This window comes from Oncorhynchus clarkii, chromosome 2 (genome assembly GCF_045791955.1).
Source record: "Oncorhynchus clarkii lewisi isolate Uvic-CL-2024 chromosome 2, UVic_Ocla_1.0, whole genome shotgun sequence".
NCBI classification, from domain to species: Eukaryota; Metazoa; Chordata; class Actinopteri; order Salmoniformes; family Salmonidae; genus Oncorhynchus; species Oncorhynchus clarkii.
Genome location: NC_092148.1, coordinates 10,586,516 through 10,606,148, shown reverse-complemented (window position 1 = coordinate 10,606,148; position 19,633 = coordinate 10,586,516). Strand labels below are relative to the sequence as shown.

Here is a 19,633-nt window from a genome sequence, read left to right as displayed (position 1 = left end):
GAAGCTCGTCAAAGGTTATGCATGTTTTATATTTTATTTCAGCGTTTTGTGTAGCGCCTGCAGGGTTGAAATATGCATTAAAACTATTTGAAACCGTTCCATTCAGATGCTCTTCATTTTTGGTGTAATTCTTCTCATCATGTTTTTGTCATGACGTTGGCCTGGGGGTAGGTTTATAACACTCATAAATACCTCTTCCCCCCCTTTTTCCTCTCTCTACCCTACTGATGTGAAATTTGAAAACCCCTTGGTTAACATAGAGATTCTCGGGACATCAGGTGGGGGGGGGGGGGGGGGGGGAATGAACTATATTCTGGTAATCCGACCAATTGAACATATGCGGTGGTACTTAATGAATATGATGTCAGTTCGGTTATCATCTGAGACATTCTCATCAATGATAAGATGACATAAACTCTACAGTGGAAAGTCTGCACATTGTAGTTATCGGATTCACATGGAATTGTTGTTCAATTTAGATGTTTGAATATACAATTATTGGTGAAGAGATTAAATGTAATTTTAGCTTCTAAATGAGAGATTTGGGTTTTCATAAGGTTAGGGCTCTGCTCAATCAGTGGCCCGCCCCTGTGAAGAGACATGGGCTGTAGACTGTGAAACACGTCCTTCTCCCTCCACTATATAAGCCCTTGACGACAATGTAACCTTCTGTTCCAAGTACGTGAGGTCTGCAGCCTCTGCAGTAAAAGGACTAACATGTCAACTACAGAACTGAGCCAACCTCAGCGTGAGCTTTGGTTGCGAATGGTATGAACTTTGAACTCGTATTCGCTACAGAAGTGATACCTCCTAGCTGTTGAGTTAGCAACAGCAGCTGCAAACGCAGGCTAGGAAAGAACAGACAGAGTATCCCATCTATCACACAACGACGTTACTACAACATATCCAATTGACCACCAGAGACATTCTTCAAAGGACAAAGGACTCGGTTTGGCAACACGGCCTTCCATCTACCACCAACCTACCAAAGCGCAGCTCAGAGTAAATATTTACTGCATTTTCCTTTTCCAAATGGGCGGTAATTTAGAATGCATAAGATACTGTATTTACGATAGCACAGCTTCTCCCTTTGTCCCTCAGTCTTCCCGCTCTTTCACTCAAACCCAGCCCTTTTTCTTTTGTGTAACCAGCTGTCATATCTGTTCCGCCCGCTAGGGACATTTTCCTTTATGACGTAATTTGTAATCAAGGTATGATTCATTCTTTGTATATGTAATTCTGTGTGATTAGTTAGGTATTTAGTAAATAAATAATTAGACCCAATTTTGTATTGCTGATTCAACTTGTTAGCCAGGGTTCGTGAAAATAACCAAGATTTTACAACTTTCAGATGAGACTGAGTTAAGGTGACGATTAATATTGACTGCTATTGATGTAAAATATTACTAGGTCTTTAAGAGTTTATTCGGAAGATAACAGCTCTATAAATATTCTTTCACGGTGCCCCGACTCTCTAGTTAATTACATTTACATGATTAGCACAATCGGGTAATATTAATTCATATTAATTACGGAGAAAGGATCTTATAGAATAGCATGTCATATCACTTAATCCGGCATAGCCAAAAACACAACATTTTTATTATACTCACTCCCTTCTGGATTCATATTTTATTCTCCTACAGCTCATCTCTTTTAGATATTCTTCATCTCTCTCTGTGCAATCATATCACTTTCGTTCTACTCCTTTCTCTATATATTTCTCTCTCTCATTTTTCCAGGGGTGCAACTTTCACTGGGGACGGAGGGGTAATGAAACTCCCACATTCTGAAAATGCATTTTTTCCTCCTCCAAGTTTTATCATTGCACTGTGATATGAAAAACAGCATCTGTGTGCTTTAGGACTATGTGGACACCGTAGAGCAGTTGGGTAGTCTGTTTGGAGGTTTAAGCCAGCTGGATTTAGGACCACGCGGACACCACAGCGCAGGCGGACAGGCTGTGTGAAGACCAAGCTTCTGAAAGGCTGGCTGGCCATATGTGTTGCGCTCTTTCTCCGAGTTGTAAAAGCAAGCAGAGCGGGCTACTCTTTACTCTTGACTGATGTACAGTTGAAGTCAGAAGTTTACATTAGTTTTAGTTTACATACATACAAATACATTTAAACACATTTAGTTATTTCAGATTTTACTTCTTTCATCACATTCACAGTGGGTCAGAAGTTTACAAACACTCAATTAGTATTTGGTAGCATTGCTTTTAAATTGTTTAACTTCGGTCAAACGTTTCGGGTAGCCTTCCACAAGCTTCCCACAATAAGTTGGGTGAATTTTGGCCCATTCCCCCTGATAGAGCTGGTGTAACTGAGTCAGGTTTGTAGGCCTCCTTGCTCGCACACACCTTTTCAGTTCTGCCAACAAATTTTCTATAGCAGGAGGTCAGGGCTTTGTGATGGCCACTCCAATACCTTGAATTTGTTGTCCTTGGGCCATTTTGCCACAACATTGGAAGAATGCTTGGGGTCATTGTCCATTTGGAAGACCCATTTGCGACCAAGCTTTATCTTCCTGACTGAGGTCTTGAGATGTTTCTTCAATATATCCACATAATTGTCCCTTCTCATGATGCCATCTATTTTGTGAAGTGCACCAGTCCCTCCTGCAGCAAAGGACACCAACAACATGATGCTGCCAGCCCCGTGCTTCACAGTTTAGATGGTGTTCTTCGGCTTGCAAGCCTCCACCTTTTTCCTCCAAACATAACGATGATCATTATGGCCAAAAAATTATATTTTTGTTTCATCAGACCAGAGGACATTTCTCCAAAAATAATGATCTTTGTCCCCATGTGTAGTTGCAAACCGTAGTCTGGCTTTTTTATGGAGGTTTTGGAGCAGTGGCTTCTTCCTTGCTGAGCGGCCTTTCAGGTTATGCTGATATAGGACTCGTTTTCTGTGGTTATAGATACTTTTGTACCTGTTTCCTCCAGCATCTTCACAAGGTCCTTTGCTGTTGTTCTGGGATTGATTTGCATTTTCGCACCAAAGTGCTTTCATCCCTAGGAGACAGAACGCGTCTTCTTCCTGAGCGGTATGACGGCTGCGTGGTCCCATGGTGTTAATACTTGAGTACTATTGTTTGTACAGATGAACGTGGTACCTATAGGCGTTTGGAAATTTCTCCCAAGGATAAATCAGACTTGTGGAGGTCTACAAATTTTTTTTCTGAGGTCTTAGCTGATTTAATTTGATTTCCCCATGATGTCAAGCAAAGAGGCACTGAGTTTGAAGGTAGGCCTTGAAATACATTCACAGGTACACCTCCAATTGACTCAAATTATGTCAATTAGCCAATCAGAAGCTTCTAAAGCCATGACATCATTTTATGGAATTTTCCAAGCTGTTTATAGGCACAGTCAACTTAGTGTATGTAAACTTCTGACTCACTGGAATTGTGATACAATGAATTATAAGTGAAATAATCTGTCTGTAAACAATTGTTGGAAAAATTACTATTGTCATGCACAAAGTAGATGTCCTAACCGACTTGCCAAAACTATAGTTTGTTAACAAGAAATTTGTGGAGTGGTTGAAAAACAAGTTTTAATTACCTGCTCGTTGAACATCTCATTCCAAAGTCCCCCCCCCCCCCCCCACCACCAAGGTTGCACCCCTGCATTTTTCCTTCTGTCTACAGGAATGTAGCTCTCTCTTTGTAACGGTCCATTCTGTCTACAGGCATGTAGTTGTCTCTTTGTAACTGTCCATTCTGTCTACAGGAATGTAGTTGTCTCTTTGTAACTGTCCATTCTGTCTACAGGAATGTAGCTCTCTCTTTGTAACGATCCATTCTGTCTACAGGAATGTAGCTGTCTCTTTGTAACTGTCCATTCTGTCTCCTCTGTCTTCTTATTCTTTCCCTCTCGTCATTGCCCTCTCTCTCTCCAGCTCTCCTCCCTCATCCTCATCCTTTTCCTTATCCCCCTCTCTCTCCCTCCCCCTCTCTCCGTATCTGAGCAGGGTCCCCACCAGCGTAATCTATTGAGGGAGCTACTGAGGGACTATAACCGTATGGAGAGACCTGTTGCCAACGACTCTCTACCACTCACTGTCCGATTCTCCTACACTCTCTTACAAGACATGAATGTGGTACGCTACCATGTTCTCTTATACATTCATATAAACACACACGCACACACACGCACGCACGCACACACACACACACACACACACACACACACACTAATTTAACTGTCTTCATTTTATTCCAGGATGAGAAAAACCAGATCCTCACCACTAATGCCTGGTTTCAGATGGTGAGGATGACCCTGCATGTGTGTCCATGCCCGTGTGTGTGTGTGTGTGTGTGTGTGTGTGTGTGTGTGTGTGTGTGGCACCCTGGCTGCGTTTAGACAGATCTGATGTGATTGGTCAAAATATCAATTCGTGGAAAGATATCAGAATTGGTCTGCCTGTGTAAACACAGCCCCTGTAACCTTAATAATTTATTGACTGGATCTGTATAGCAATGGTTTGACCACTACCTTCAGTGGAACCAGTCAGAGTACCCTGGAGTGAAAACCCTTCGCTTCACTACTGACCAGGTCTGGATACCTGATATACTACTGTACAACAGGTCTCTCTCTCTCTCTCTCTCTCTCTCTCTCTCTCTCTCTCTCTCTCTCTCTCTCTCTCTCTCTCTCTCTCTCTCTCTCTCTCTCTCTCTCTCTCTCTCTCTCTCTCTCTCTCTCTCTCTCTCTCTCTCTCTCTCTCTCTCTCTCTCTCTCTCTCTCTCTCTCTCTCTCTCTCTCTCTCTCTCCCCCTCCCTCCCTCCCTCCCTCCCTCCCCGTACCTGTCCTCTCTTTTATTGTTTCTCTGTCAGTAATTCTGCAGCGGTCCAAAAAAACCTCAAGTGATTTTTACAATCAGAAAGAGGGACAGAGATGGAGGGAGAGAAGGGGGGTGGGTAGGGGAGGGATAGAGATGGAAGGAGAGAAGGGGTGTGGGTAGGGGAGGGACAGAGATAGATGGAGAGAACGGGTGTGGGTAGGGGAGGGACAGAGATAGAGGGAGAGAAGGGGGGGCAGAGAGGTGAGGGACAGTGATAGAGGGAGAGAAGGGGGGTGGGGAGGGGAAGGACAGAGATGGAGGGAGAAAAGGGAGAAGGGGAGGGCCAGAGATGGGGGAGAGATGGATGGGTGGGGTGAGTTGGCAGAGAGATGGAGAATTGTACTATCCACAAGTATTGCTGTATTTCCAAGTGTAATAATATCATTTTCCCCATCTCTCTCTCCAGGCATTACAATTCTTCTCTCTCAGACTTTCTTCATGTTGCTGGTGGCTGAGATTATGCCAGCTACCTCAGACTGCATACCACTGATAGGTCAGTGAATGTGTGTGTGTGTGTGTGTGTGTGTGTGTGTGGGTGTGTGTCTCTGTATAAGTGTACTATAATACTGTGTCTCCATCCTAGGTCAGTATTTTGTGAGTACCATGGTTACCGTAGGGATGTCAGTGGTGGCGACTGTAGTTGTACTTCAGTACCATCACCACGACCCCAACAGTGGAGACATGCCTCAATGGGTGAGGCTCTCTGTCTGTCTACTGATTATGACGTGTGTCTGTGACTGTCTGTGTGTGTTCCTCTCATATCTGTGAATGTCTGCACCTTGTGTGTGTCCTGTCCTCTTCTATCAGGTGCAGTTTGTTCTGCTGCAGTACATTACCTGGTTCCTCTTATCTACTTACTTTACAGTGCATTCGGTGTGTATATATATATATATATATATATATATTGGGTCTTCTTGGGTATGACGCTACAAAGCTTGCGCACTTGTATTTGGGGAGTTTCTCTCATTCTTCTCTGCAGATCCTCTCAAACTCTGTCAGGTTGGATGTGGAGCATCGCTGCACAAGTATTTTCAGGTGTCTCCAGAGATGTTCAATCGGGTTCAAATCCGGACTCTGGCTGGGCAACTCAAGGACGTTCAGAGACTTGTCCTGAAGTCACTCCTGTGTTGCCTTGGCTGTGTGGTTAGGGTCATTGTCCTGTTGCAAGGCGAACCCTTGCCCCAGTCTGAAGTCCTGAGTGCTCTGGAGCAGGTTTTCATCAAGGATATCTCTGTACTTTGCTCTGTTCATCTTTCCCTCGATCCTGACTAGTCTCCCAGTCCCTTCCTCTGAAAAACACCCCCACAGCATGTTGCTGCCACCGCCATGCTTCACTGTAGGGATGGTACCAGGTTTCCTCAAGACGTGAGGCTTGGCATTCAGGTCAAAGAGTTCAATCTTGATTTCATCAGACCAGAGAATATTGTTTCTAATCGTCTGAGAGTCCTTTGGGTGCTTTTTGGCAGGTGTTCGACACAATCCTGTCTTAGAGTTCTACGGACAATTCCTACGATCTCATGGCTTGGTTTTTGCTCTGGACCTTATATAGACAGGTGTGTGCCGTTCCAAATCTTGTCAAATCAATTGAATTTACCACAGGTGGATTCCAAACAAGTTGTAGGAACATTTCAAGAATGATCAATGGAAACAGGATGCACCTGAGCTCAATTTTTAGTCTCATAACAAAGGGTCTGAATACTTATGTAAATAAGGTATTTCTGTTTTTTTATATTTCATAAATGTTCAAACATTTGTTTCAAACATACCTGTTTTCGGTTTGTCATTATGGGGTATTTTGTGTAGATTGATGAGGATTTTTTTTATTTAATCCATTTAGAATAAGGCTGTAACAAAATGTGGAAAAAGGAAAGGGGTCTGAATACTTTCCAAATGCACTGTATTCTGTGTGTGTGTGTGTGTGTCCTCTCCCTCTCTCAGTTGGTTCTGGCACAGAAGGTCCCTGGGTCCTCTTACTTACTTACTGTGTGTGTATCTCTCAGGTTGAGTTGGTTCTACTCCAGTGGGTTCCCTGGTTTCTGAGGACGAAGTGTCCAGAAGAGTGGGGTGAGCTCACACCCCAACACAGTTAACAGAGACGCAGAGACAGAGAGTAGTTAACAGAGACGCAGAGACAGAGAGTAGTTAACAGAGACACAGAGACAGAGAGTAGTTAACAGAGACGCAGAGTAGTTAACAGAGACGCAGAGACAGAGAGTAGTTAACAGGGACGCAGAGACAGAGAGTAGTTAACAGAGACGCAGAGACAGAGAGTAGTTAACAGAGATGCAGAGACAGAGAGTAGTTAACAGAGACGCAGAGTAGTTAACAGAGGGAGAGACGCAGAGACAGAGAGTAGTTAACAGGGACGCAGAGACAGAGAGTAGTTAACAGAGACGCATAGACAGAGAGTAGTTAACAGAGATGCAGAGACAGAGAGTAGTTAACAGAGACGCAGAGTAGTTAACAGAGGGAGAGACGCAGAGACAGAGAGTAGTTAACAGAGATGCAGAGACAGAGAGTAGTTAACAGAGATGCAGAGACAGAGAGTAGTTAACAGAGACGCAGAGTAGTTAACAGAGATGCAGAGACATAGAGTAGTTAACAGAGACGCAGAGACAGAGAGTAGTTAACAGAGACGCAGAGACAGAGAGTAGTTAACAGAGACGCAGAGACAGAGAGTAGTGGATGTGCTCTCAAATGTGCACATACAAACGCATGCGCACACACACACACCAGTGGAGGCTGGTGGGAGGAATTAGTTGGGGACGGGTTCGTTGTAATGTCTGGAATGGAGTAATGGAATGGAGTCAAACGTGGTGTCCATATGTTTTATGTGTTTGATACTGTTCCATTGATTCCTTTCCAGCCATTTAAATGAGCCTGTCATCCTATAACTCCTCACACAAGTCTCCTTTGACTGACACACACACACACACACACACACACACACACACACACACACACACACACACACACACTGAATCTTTGGTCAATAAGGAGCCACCATCTGACTGTCTAATGGATAATTGTCTTATCCACTCTCATCAAAGGGATTGGGAGCGAGAGAGAGATAGAGAGAGTGAGAGCGAGAGCAGCTGGGGGTTGTGATATGTCCATTCTGATTTAAGATGCGAGAGAAACAGAGAAAGAGTGTGTGAGAGAGATATCGCAGATTAGAGGGAGAGATAGTAGGGACATGATTGACAAGTGAAGCAGCCTATGGGAGCAGCGTATGAGGCAGGATGATCCATTGAGTAAACAGACATCAAAAGTAAGCATGTTGGAGATTCGGTTCCCAATTCAATAATTGAATCACAATTCCATGTCACAGATAAAGGAAAGGGGGATACCTAGTCAGTTGTACAACTCAATGCATTCAACTGAAATGTGTCTTCCACATTTAGCCCGTTTGAATCAGAGAGGTGTGGGGGGCTGCCATAATCAACATCCACGTCTTCGGCGCCCGGGGAACAGTGGGTTAACTGCCTTGCTCAGGGGCAGAACGACAGATTTTTACCTTGTCAGCTCGGGGATGCGATCCAGCAACCACTAGGCTACCTGCCGCCCCAGGAAAACCCCATTGTATTTAAAAATTGTTGTGGTGTTGCCTCAACATCCACCAGAGGATATTGAATCAGGTGTGTTACTGCTTGGCTGGAGCAAATGCCTGCACCCACACCGGCCCTCTGTTAGAATACTGGCCAGTCCTGTTCTATAGGAAGCGACCTAGTGTTTCTCAGTGAAAGAGAGACCCCTGCAGGTCGTTGTAAGCACTGCAGCTTCTTCAGACACATGGACCAGTGTAGCAACTGAACCAGACACACATCTAAACTAACACCATACATATACATACAGGGATGGAATTTAAGGATCTGGGCACTGGTCAGCCAAGCTAGTGAACAGCAATTTTAACTAGCCCAGTTCCAAAGTCTTTGCTATGGGATATTAGAAAAGGCAAAGATTAGAGTGCTAGTTTGGCACGTTTTCTACTATACTGTTCTGAAAAGTACTAGCCTTGGGCTAGCTCAATTTCCATTCCTGAATACATACCAACACCATAGACAGAGAGCAAGCAGCAGTGAGATTGGTCACTGACATGCCTCTAACTGTCCACCCTGTACTGTAGGATGTTCTACAGGGAGAGGCAGCCCTGGCAGAGTCCTCCGTGAGTAGAATGAACTGACCACCCTCTACTGTAGGATGTTCTACAGCACATATGTCAGAGTCAAGGCCCGCGGGCCACATCCGGCCCGCAAGAAGGTTTTTTACGGCCCCTGGGATGATCTTGATTTATTATTAGAACCGGCCCGCAGCAAGCCGGCAGCCCGCAGATCTTTTACACGCACCAATACTACATTTCCCACAATGCAAAGGTGACGCACCGAGCAGTAGGTTGCTTCATTTCAATATTTATTGGCACAGCAGTCGTCAGCATCACAGTAAAATTAACTTTCAGATACCCATCAAAAATGGCAAAACGGAAGGTGGATACTGAGAACCGGGGGTTTCAAACAAGGTGGGAGTCGGAGTATATGTTCACGAAGGTAGCTGGAAAACCTGTGTGTCTTCTGTGTGGAGAAAGTGTGGCGGTACTGAAAGAGTATAATCTGAGACGACATTATGAAACGAAACACGCGGACAAAAACAAGAATATGGACATGGAACAAAGGCTACAAAAGGCAGAGGAATTAAAACGAGGCCTCAAATCTCGACAGGCTCTGTTCAAAAAAGCCAAATCACAAGGCCAGGCTGCTGTCAAGGCCAGTTTTATTTTGGCAGAAGAGATCGCTAAATCAGCCCGGCCATTTACGGAGGGGGATTTCATCAAAAACTGCATGATTAAAGTTTGTGACGAAGTTTGCCCAGAAAAAAGGCAACTCTTTTTAAATGTGAGTCTGAGCAGAAACACCATTGCCGAGAGAGTAGACCAGTTGTCCATCAATCTAAAAGAGCAGCTTGTGAAAAAGGGAAAAGATTTTATTGCATATTCCTTGGCTGTGGATGAGAGCACCGACATTTCTGACATTGCCCAGTTGTCAATTTTCATCCGCGGAGTGGACTCCAACCTAAGCGTGACAGAGGAGTTTTTGGCTTTACGTCCTATGCATGGCACAACTACGGGGCATGATTTGTATGAAGAGGTGTCAAGATGTGTAAATGAGATGGAGCTGCCTTGGGAAAAACTCGTGGGTTTGACAACCGACGGAGCACCTGCGATGTGTGGACACAGGAGCGGACTGGTGGCGAAGATACGGGAAAAGATGCAAGAGGAAAACGCGACAGGTGAGCTGACAGCTTATCATTGTATCATACACCAGGAAGCGTTGTGCGGTAAAGCCTTGAAAATGGAGCATGTAATGAGCATCATCACGCGCACAGTTAACTTTATCAGAGCCAAAGGTTTGAATCACCGCCAGTTCAAGGCATTTCTGACGGTGTTAGAAACGGAGCATGGTGATTTGCCTTATCACACAGAGGTGCGATGGCTAAGCCAGGGAAAGGTGCTTCAAAGATGTTTCGAGCTTCGTGAGGAGATTTGTCTGTTCTTGGACAGCAAAGGGAAAGACACAACACAACTCCGAGACGAAATGTTTCTGTGTGAAATGGCTTTTCTGTGTGACATTACGAGTCATCTGAATGCAATAAACTTGCAGCTGCAGGGTCGGGATCGTGTCATCTCTGATATGTACAGTACAGTGAAGGCATTTAAAACCAAACTGACTCTGTGGGAGACGCAGATGCGGAAAGAAAATTTGAGCCACTTTCCCAGCTGCCAGACCATGAAAGAGAAGCTCTCTACCAGTGCGTTCCCGAGCACACAGTTGGCTGATAAAATAGGTATGCTTGCCGCTGACTTTCGACGCCGATTTGCTGACTTTGAAGCACAAAAAAGCAGGTTGGAACTGCTCGGTAACCCATTTGCTGTTGACGTGGAAAGCTCACCACCAAACCTCCAAATGGAGTTGATTGACCTCCAATGCAATGATGCACTGAGGGCAAAATATGCGGCAGTGGGTGCTGCGGAGTTCGCCCGTTTCCTCCCCGGCACAATGCCCCAGCTGCGCATCCAGGCTGCTCAAACGTTGTCTATGTTTGGCAGCACATACCTGTGTGAACAACTGTTTTCTTTGATGAACCTGAACAAAACATCACACAGAAGTCGACTTACTGCTGAACACCTCCACTCAATTCTGAGGATTTCTTCAGCTCAGAGCCTTACCCCGAACATTGATGAACTTGTGGAAAAGATGGGACACCACCAAGTATCACCCTCAACCTCAAACAAGTGAACATTACTGTGCAATCACATATTTAGAGTTTTTACTCAGTTCAAGTTTAAAAGTTAAAATTTAATATTTGTTTTCACTGCATGTTACTTCTCCTTAAACAAAGTGTTGTTTTTGATTAATAGATTTTTGCACTTTATTTTTTTGTATTTCAATCCAATTATATTTTAAAAATATTTCAGTTGAGTGGATGATAGAAAATTGCTATTATTGTTTTTTCTTTGAAGTAAATTTAGCCCACTTTTGCTAAAATAGAAAATATAGTCTACTGATGGTGCCTTGAATACCGGTTTCTTTCATTTAATGTTCATGTTATGGGGATATTTATATAAAGGAAATTTGTCTTTTGTGTCTGTTGAAAATTAAAGATTACTGACAGAGCCATAAGAAAATATTGCTTTATTTATCTGATCATATTGTAATATATTTGTTAGGTTTTCAGTAGGTTCAATTAGGTTCACTAGACTATATGCGTCATTTAAAAATTTTTCAATGAACATTCGAACAGTCCGGCCCTCGTCTTGTAGCTGATTTTTTTATTTGGCCCTCCGTCCATTTGACTTTGACACCCCTGTTCTACAGGGAGAGACAGCCCTGGCAGAGTCCTCCGTGAGCAGAATGAACTGTCCACCCTCTACTGTAGGATGTTCTACAGGGAGAGACAGCCCTGGCAGAGTCCTCCGTGAGCAGAATGAACTGTCCACCCTCTACTGTAGGATGTTCTACAGGGAGAGACAGCCCTGGCAGAGTCCTCCGTGAGCAGAATGAACTGTCCACCCTCTACTGTAGGATGTTCTACAGGGAGAGACAGCCCTGGCAGAGTCCTCCGTGAGTAGAATGAACTGACCACCCTCTACTGTAGGATGTTCTACAGGGAGAGACAGCCCTGGCAGAGTCCTCCGTGAGCAGAATGAACTGTCCACCCTCTACTGTAGGATGTTCTACAGGGAGAGACAGCCCTGGCAGAGTCCTCCGTGAGCAGAATGAACTGTCCACCCTCTACTGTAGGATGTCCTACAGGGAGAGACAGCCCTGGCAGAGTCCTCCGCGAGCAGAATGAACTGTCCACCCTCTACTGTAGGATGTCCTACAGGGAGAGACAGCCCTGGCAGAGTCCTCCGCGAGCAGAATGAACTGTCCAGCATCAATGCAAGGACAAATGAACTGAAAAATTTGACCATAACTACTACTGTCAGTCTTTTTCATAACCAAATGTGACTTTTAAACTGTGCATTCTACATCATTCAGGCTGTGATCAAATCAAAATCATCGAAAATAACTAAGGTTACGTATGTAACCACGGGTTACGTGAGGGATCCGATCCCTCCAATATGGTGTCCTTCCGCTCAGCAGGATACATTCTGAGTAAGAATTTCGGATTAGTCCCGTGTACCAGGTAGTGCTGCGGCTGACCCCCTTAAATAGCTTCCACGCACTACTCCCACCTTGTGTCCTTTTCGGGCTGCCGTAGATCACTGACAAGAGAATTGGAGTGATCCAATAGCTCACATAACCGTGGTTACATACGTAACCATCATTATGTAGTAATATATTGATCACTCCAATATGGTATCACAATACCAGATAAATCGGTGAACTAGGCCAGGCCAGACAAGAGCAAAATCCCGTAGGACTGAGCTCAGGGCAGTCATTGTTGCTGTGTCCCTTCATCCCCTTCCAGGGAAGTGGGGTCAACACCCAACAAGGCCGTCCCGACCTGGTTGGCGGCAGCAACATTGACTCGATAGTACCTAGGAAAAGTGCTAGACGATGCCTGTGTCACATCTGCTCCTGCCACACCCCCTAGTGGTCATCCGGTGTCTGCTTGACCTGCAGCCATTCCCCAGAACACCCTTTCTCTCTCTTTCCCCCTCCCTTTCTGTTTGTGTGATTGTGTGGTTGGAGACAGGTGTGCTGGATTCAGAGCAGATCCCTACCAGCTGCAACTCGTTCCATTATCAAGACCTCTACAAATACTCAGTCCTGCCACTTCCACTCTGTCAGATCGTAATCTCTGCTCAGTCAGTTCATGATTCTAGCTATTTATGATTATTCAAGATCCTGTTACTCTGCTGTACCTGTTTCCCTGCCTGACGCTGTTTATCCTCTCACTACAGTTTTGCCGCCCTGACTCTGTCTCCTGTTCCACATCTCACCACCCTGCTACCTTGTTCTGGACTCACCACACCACCTCTCCCTTGGATTCCCATCCAGACCTGTTTCCTCTGTCCCAACCCAGCTCACTCCAACCTCAGCCTCCACTTCTGGTTTCCTACAACTCATCCGAGCTTCCCTGGACCTGCACTTAATTTCTCCCTGTGCACAATAAATATCTTGGTTCATTCATCCCTGTTTCCTGGTCTGAGTCTGCTCTTGGGTTCCCCTGTGCTGCTCCACCTGACACCCTGTGGTAGAAATTATATAGGAAGAGATACTTCCAAACAACAACTTTATTATAAGATTTGCAAAAATTGAGCAGTTCAACAATCCACTCACAGTGCACAGTTAAAAAGCCCAACGAACAGAGTTGGCGTTCTCCTTTTACAGAAAGTACATCCTCTTATCTATGTGGCAGATTACATAAACAGGGCCTGGGAACAGAGTTTACCATTCTTTGTTCCTCCCTGCAATTCCCACTTAGCTACATTCCTGCTGGTAATAAACACAGGAGGTCACACATTGCGGTCACACCCAAACGGCTCATAAATCTGTACGCTCAGTCACACAAGACAAGTTTGTATCAGTAAAAAACACTAGCATATAACAATGGACAATCTTTAAGAAAAAAACAGCATAGTATATCTAATTAAACAATATAGTATGTAATGAATATTAATTTCCTCCACACGCCTAACTGGCCGAGGCACAAATTTCATCAAGGGGAACTCCTCGGAGCAGGGCCCACGATGTAGCTACCCCTCTTGTTAGAGCCGATTTGGACATATTTGTATAAAAGACAGAACATACAGAGCTCCATGTACGTTTGTGTAATATATTAAATATGAATGTATATGATGAAATATTAGGTACCTACCTTTATGGTTTATATTTATCTGATTGAGATGTATTCATTTGTTGTTAGTGTAACTTCGTTTTTGCCCATTTTTTTTGTTAGATAAAAGAAGAATAAACCTTTTTGTTGCACCATATCCCTGGATCTCATTGAATGTTTTGGCCGTTTGGAAACCTTGAGTGTGGACTGTATGCGTACGAAACAACCCGGCTTCAGGCTAGGGCAGTGGCTATGATAAAGAGGAAAGGAAGCCACTACACCTCTAGTAGAATGCTTCACCACAGCAGACAGCAAAGGCCGGCCGGCCAACTGGTATGCTGTAGTAATAGTGTCTACAATTCAATGTGAGAGTCTGTTTCGATAGGCTCTTCTCCAGAACTCTCTGACCACAACACACAAACAGCTGATCCTACTGTCATATTGTCTTAGTCAGTGTAACGTAAGTGTCTAGTGCCCTCACCGGGCACAGCACACTTGGGGAAAATCCCAGCCCACTCACAGCCATGGGAGGTGCGTATGCGGACAAATGTAAGGGCCGCTCCACAGACAGGACCTTCGGCTAGAAGACAGGACCTTGTATTGTTGCCAAATACATTCTCAAAGTACAGTGAGGGAAAAAAGTATTTGATCCCCTGCTGATTTTGTACGTTTGCCCACTGACAAAGAAATTATCAGTCTATAATTGTAATGGTAATGTTGAACAGTGAGAGACAGAATAACAACAAAAAAATCCAGAAAAACACATGTCAAAAATGTTATGAATTTGCATTTTAATTAGGGAAATAAGTATTTGACCCCCAGGTGTCTTTTATACAGGTAACGAGCTGAGATTAGGAGCACACTCTTAAAGGGAGTGCTCCTAATTTCAGCTTGTTACCTGTATATAAGACACTCTTAAAGGGAGTGCTCCTAATTTCAGCTTGTTTTTATTTATTTATCTGTTCTTTTACCAGGTAAGCTGACTGAGAACACGTTCTCATTTGCAGCAACGACCTGGGGAATAGTTACAGGGGAGAGGAGGGGGATGAATGAGACAATTGTAAACTGGGGATTATTAGGTGACCGTGATGGTTTGAGGGCCAGATTGGGAATTTAGCCAGGACACCGGGGTTAACACCCCTACTCTTACGATAAGTGCCATGGGATCTTTAATGACCTCAGAGAGGTACAGTTGTTGCCTGTATAAAAGACACCTGTCCACAGAAGCAATCAATCAATCAGATTCCAAACTCTCCACCATGGCCAAGACCAAAGAGCTCTCCAAGGATGTCAGGGACACGATTGTAGACCTACACAAGGCTGGAATGGGCTACAAAACCATCGCCAAGCAGCTTGGTGAGAAGATGACAACAGTTGGTACGATTATTCGCAAATGGAAGAAACACAAAATAACTGTCAATCTCCCTCGGCCTGGGGCTCCATGCAAGATCTCACCTCGTGGAGTTGCAATGATCATGAGAACAGTGAGGAATCAGCCCAGAACTACACGGGAGGATGTTGTCAATGATCTCAAGGCAGCTGGGACCATAGTCACCAAGAAAACAATTGGTAACACACTACGCCGTGAAGGACTGATGTCCTGCAGCGCCCGTAAGGTCCACCTGCTCAAGAAAGCACATATACATGCCCGTCTGAAGTTTGCCAATGAACATCTGAATGATTCAGAGGACAACTGGGTGAAAGTGTTGTGGTCAGATGAGACCAAAATTGAGCTCTTTGGCATCAACTCAACTGGCCATGTTTGGAGGAGGAGGAATGCTGCCTATGACCCCAAGAACACCATCCCCACTGTCAAACATGGAGGTGGAAACATTATGCTTTGAGGGTGTTTTTCTGCTAAGGGGACAGGACAACTTCACCGCATCAAAGGGACGATATGTACCGAGAACCTCCTTCCCTCAGCCAGGGCATTGAAAATGGGTCGTGGATGGGTATTCCAGTATGACAACGACCCAAAACACACGGCCAAGGCAACAAGGAGTGGCTCAAGAATAAGCACATTAAGGTCCTGGAGTGGCCTAGCCGGTCTCCAGACCTTAATCCCATAGAAAATATGTGAAAATTCTGTGGAGCTGAAGGTTCGAGTTGCCAAACGTCAGCCTCAAAACCTTTATGACTTGGAGAAGATCTGCAAAGAGGAGTGGGACAAAATCCCTCCTGAGATGTGTGCAAACCTGGTGGCCAACTACAAGAAACGTCTGACCTCTGTGATTGCCAACAAGGGTTTTGCCACCAAGTACTAAGTCATGTTTTGCAGAGGGGTCAAATACTTATTTCCCTCATTCAAATGCAAATCAATTTATAAAATTTTTGGCATTAGTTTTTCTGGATTTTTGTTGTTGTTATTCTGTCTTTCACTGTTCAAATAAACCTACCATTAAAATTATAGACTGATCATTTCGTTGTCAGTGGGGAAACGTAGGGGATCAAATACTTTCCCCCCTCACTGTAAATGCAGTTTAGCCCGCATCAAGCAGTGATTGTAAAAAGTGTAAAACCGTTTGTACATCACATGACTCGGGGGCAACATTATGACCCTCACACCAAGAAAAGAATATGCCCCACCGCATGTTATATGACACATTGGTGGAGGAGGCTCTGGTGTTCTGCACTGTGCTCACCACATTGTCCTGAATGCCTAGACTTGCCCATTTACGCCTCTCAGGGGCCAAGCCCAATACTGGAGGCGGCGTGGGTCCGGATCCCCGAGCCTGAGAGAGCAGGTCGGGTCTCAGCGGCAGTTGCCATTGGGTCCCACAGAGGAGGGACAACAGGAGGCTGGACCATGGTCGTCTAGGCCAGTATGTTACTATCAGGAGCAGCCAGTGGCCCTTCAAACTGACCCTGTCTAGTGTAGCTGTGATCAGCGGAAATGGTGTGAATGCATAAAGTGTCATTGCCGACCAATCGTGAGCAAGGGCATCCAAACCCAGAGGGCCTGTAGGGTTCGATATCGAGAACCAGCTGGGACAATGAGTGTTCTCCTGAGATGCAAACAGGTGCACCTGCGCTCTCCCGAACCTTTCCCACAGCTGTAACACCACCTGAGGGTGTAGATTCCAGTCCCCCTCCATTGGGCCATTGCTGCTGTGCAGTTTGTTGCTAACGTTACTTTGCTACCTGACAACTTCACAGTTCTTACTTTTTAATTACTGTTTTATATATTTTATTTTTTTTCCCTCGCTTGACTTTTTTCATTCAACTTTTTCACTCCGGACGCTTTATCTAGACATGGTTCTACTGGACCTCCACCAGCCGAAGCTAAGTAGTAACATTAACATGATGCTTTATCTAGACATGGTTCTACTGGACCTCCACCAGCCGAAGCTAAGTAGTAACATTAACATGATGCTTTATCTAGACATGGTTCTACTGGACCTCCACCAGCCGAAGCTAAGTAGTAACATTAACATGATGCTTTATCTAGACATGGTTCTACTGGACCTCCACCAGCCGAAGCTAAGTAGTAACATTAACACGATGCTTTATCTAGACATGGTTCTACTGGACCTCCACCAGCCGAAGCTAAGTAGTAACATTAACATGATGCTTTATCTAGACATGGTTCTACTGGACCTCCACCAGCCGAAGCTAAGTAGTAACATTAACATGATGCTTTATCTAGACATGGTTCTACTGGACCTCCACCAGCCGAAGCTCAGTAGTAACATTAACATGATGCTTTATCTAGACATGGTTCTACTGGACCTCCACCAGCCGAAGCAAAGTAATAACATTAACGTTATGCCTTCTAATTGCAGTCGCTGTACTCATAACATACAGGAGAACTTAGGGTGACGATTGCTATGCTGCAAGCCCAGCTTCAGACACAATCGTTAGTAGGCTGGACAATAGAATGAGTCAAAACTCACCCAAGGCTGAACAACAGTAAAAGAACGTTGGCTAAGCTGGAACACTAGTGAGAGCCCATAGCAAATGGAACGGAATGGAACGTCCGCAGAGCCTGTTTTAACTGGAGTGAACTATTTAGCTAACTATTCAAAACAAACATAAACAGAGGCAGTGGGAGCAGATCAGCACATCACGTTACAGCAGCACAGCCTACTGCAGTGCCTGGACGCTCACCAACCCATAGAGCTATAGGCTGCTATACTATCCACCAATCAATGGATCAGACTGGATCCATGTTCAAACTGTTTCCTGCAAATTGCACTTATTACAACCCCCAGTAGGTGTCAGCACCACTCCATTGTGTCCTCTGTCCTGCTCTGTCCTGCTCTGTCCTGCTCAGTCACAGCGGATCAACCTGAAATACATCACTGTAATGTCCAGTAGGCTACAGTCAGTGCATCATATTATCATAAGTCTTTCAGTCAAGTATAGAAGCAAATGGCCATTTTCAAACAAACCCAAACATGCCTACTGGGGGTTTGGTCATGGACAATCCAGTTGTTGTTTGGTGCTTGTTCATGATATAACTACTGTATATATGCATGTGTTTTGTGATACTGGTTGAGTTATATATTACCAAACTGAGTCTCTAGCAGGTGTGTTGGGGTGTATAATGATATTCTAAAGTAGAAGCTATGGTACAGTATACTGCTAACGTTCAAAGTGTCACTTCCTTACTGTAATTAGAAATTGTAATGTGTGGCTCTGCCAACCTTCACCAGAGCAGTGTTCATTACTGCTGCATCAGTTTCTATCCCTCTCTCTTTCTCTTAACGTCCTTCACTAACTATGTTCCATGTGTTACATTTGAATTCCCCTCTTCCCACTCATCCTAGCCTCCACACTTCATTAATCCCCTCTCACTGGAGACTGAAGAGGAGAAATTAGGGGAGGGGGATATAGGGGAGGGGGCTATAGGGGAGGGGGATATAGGGGGATATAGTGGAGGGGGATATAGGGGGATATAGGGGAGGGGGATATAGGGGGATATAGGGGAGGGGGATATAGGGGGATATAGGGGAGTGGGATATAGGGGGAAAGGCAGTGAGAGAGTCTTTCTGAGCAGAGAGCGAGGTTAGGGGTTGGGTGGGGGTGGAGTGAGATGAGTAGTGTATTGGGAGGGTATTGGGTATTGGGGTGATCCTGCCTCTCAGTCTCAACCTCTCTCCGTTTTTATCAGAACTGCTCATTCCTTTCCTCACTCTCTTCCCCTCTCCCTCTGTTTCTGCCACTGCCTGGCTACCACTCTGCTGCCTCTTCCCCTCTCTTCCCCTCTCTTCCCCTCTCCCTCTGTTTCTGCCACTGCCTGGCTACCACTCTGCTGCCTCTTCCCCTCTCTTCCCCTCTCTTCCCCTCTCTTCCCCTCTCCCTCTGTTTCTGCCACTGCCTGGCTACCACTCTGCTGCCTCTTCCCCTCTCTTCCCCTCTCTTCCCCTCTCCCTCTGTTTCTGCCACTGCCTGGCTACCACTCTGCTGCCTCTTCCCCTCTCTTCCCCTCTCTTCCCCTCTCTTCCCCTCTCCCTCTGTTTCTGCCACTGCCGGGCTACCACTCTGCTGCCTCTTCCCCTCTC

At 45.1% G+C, this 19,633-nt stretch overlaps 1 protein-coding gene and 1 long non-coding RNA gene across 2 annotated transcripts in view; both read left to right on the top strand.

Moving 5' to 3' along the window:
• Nucleotides 1–19,633, top strand: part of LOC139421213 (uncharacterized) — a 1,124,809-nt gene that overhangs the window by 969,581 nt on the left and 135,595 nt on the right. The gene's annotated exons all lie outside the window — the stretch shown is intronic.
• On the top strand, nt 5,513–13,444 carry LOC139379332 (uncharacterized). The gene is made up of 3 exons (XR_011628379.1): nt 5,513–5,543; nt 6,851–6,914; nt 13,255–13,444. It is a non-coding gene; the product is annotated as an uncharacterized lncRNA (long non-coding RNA).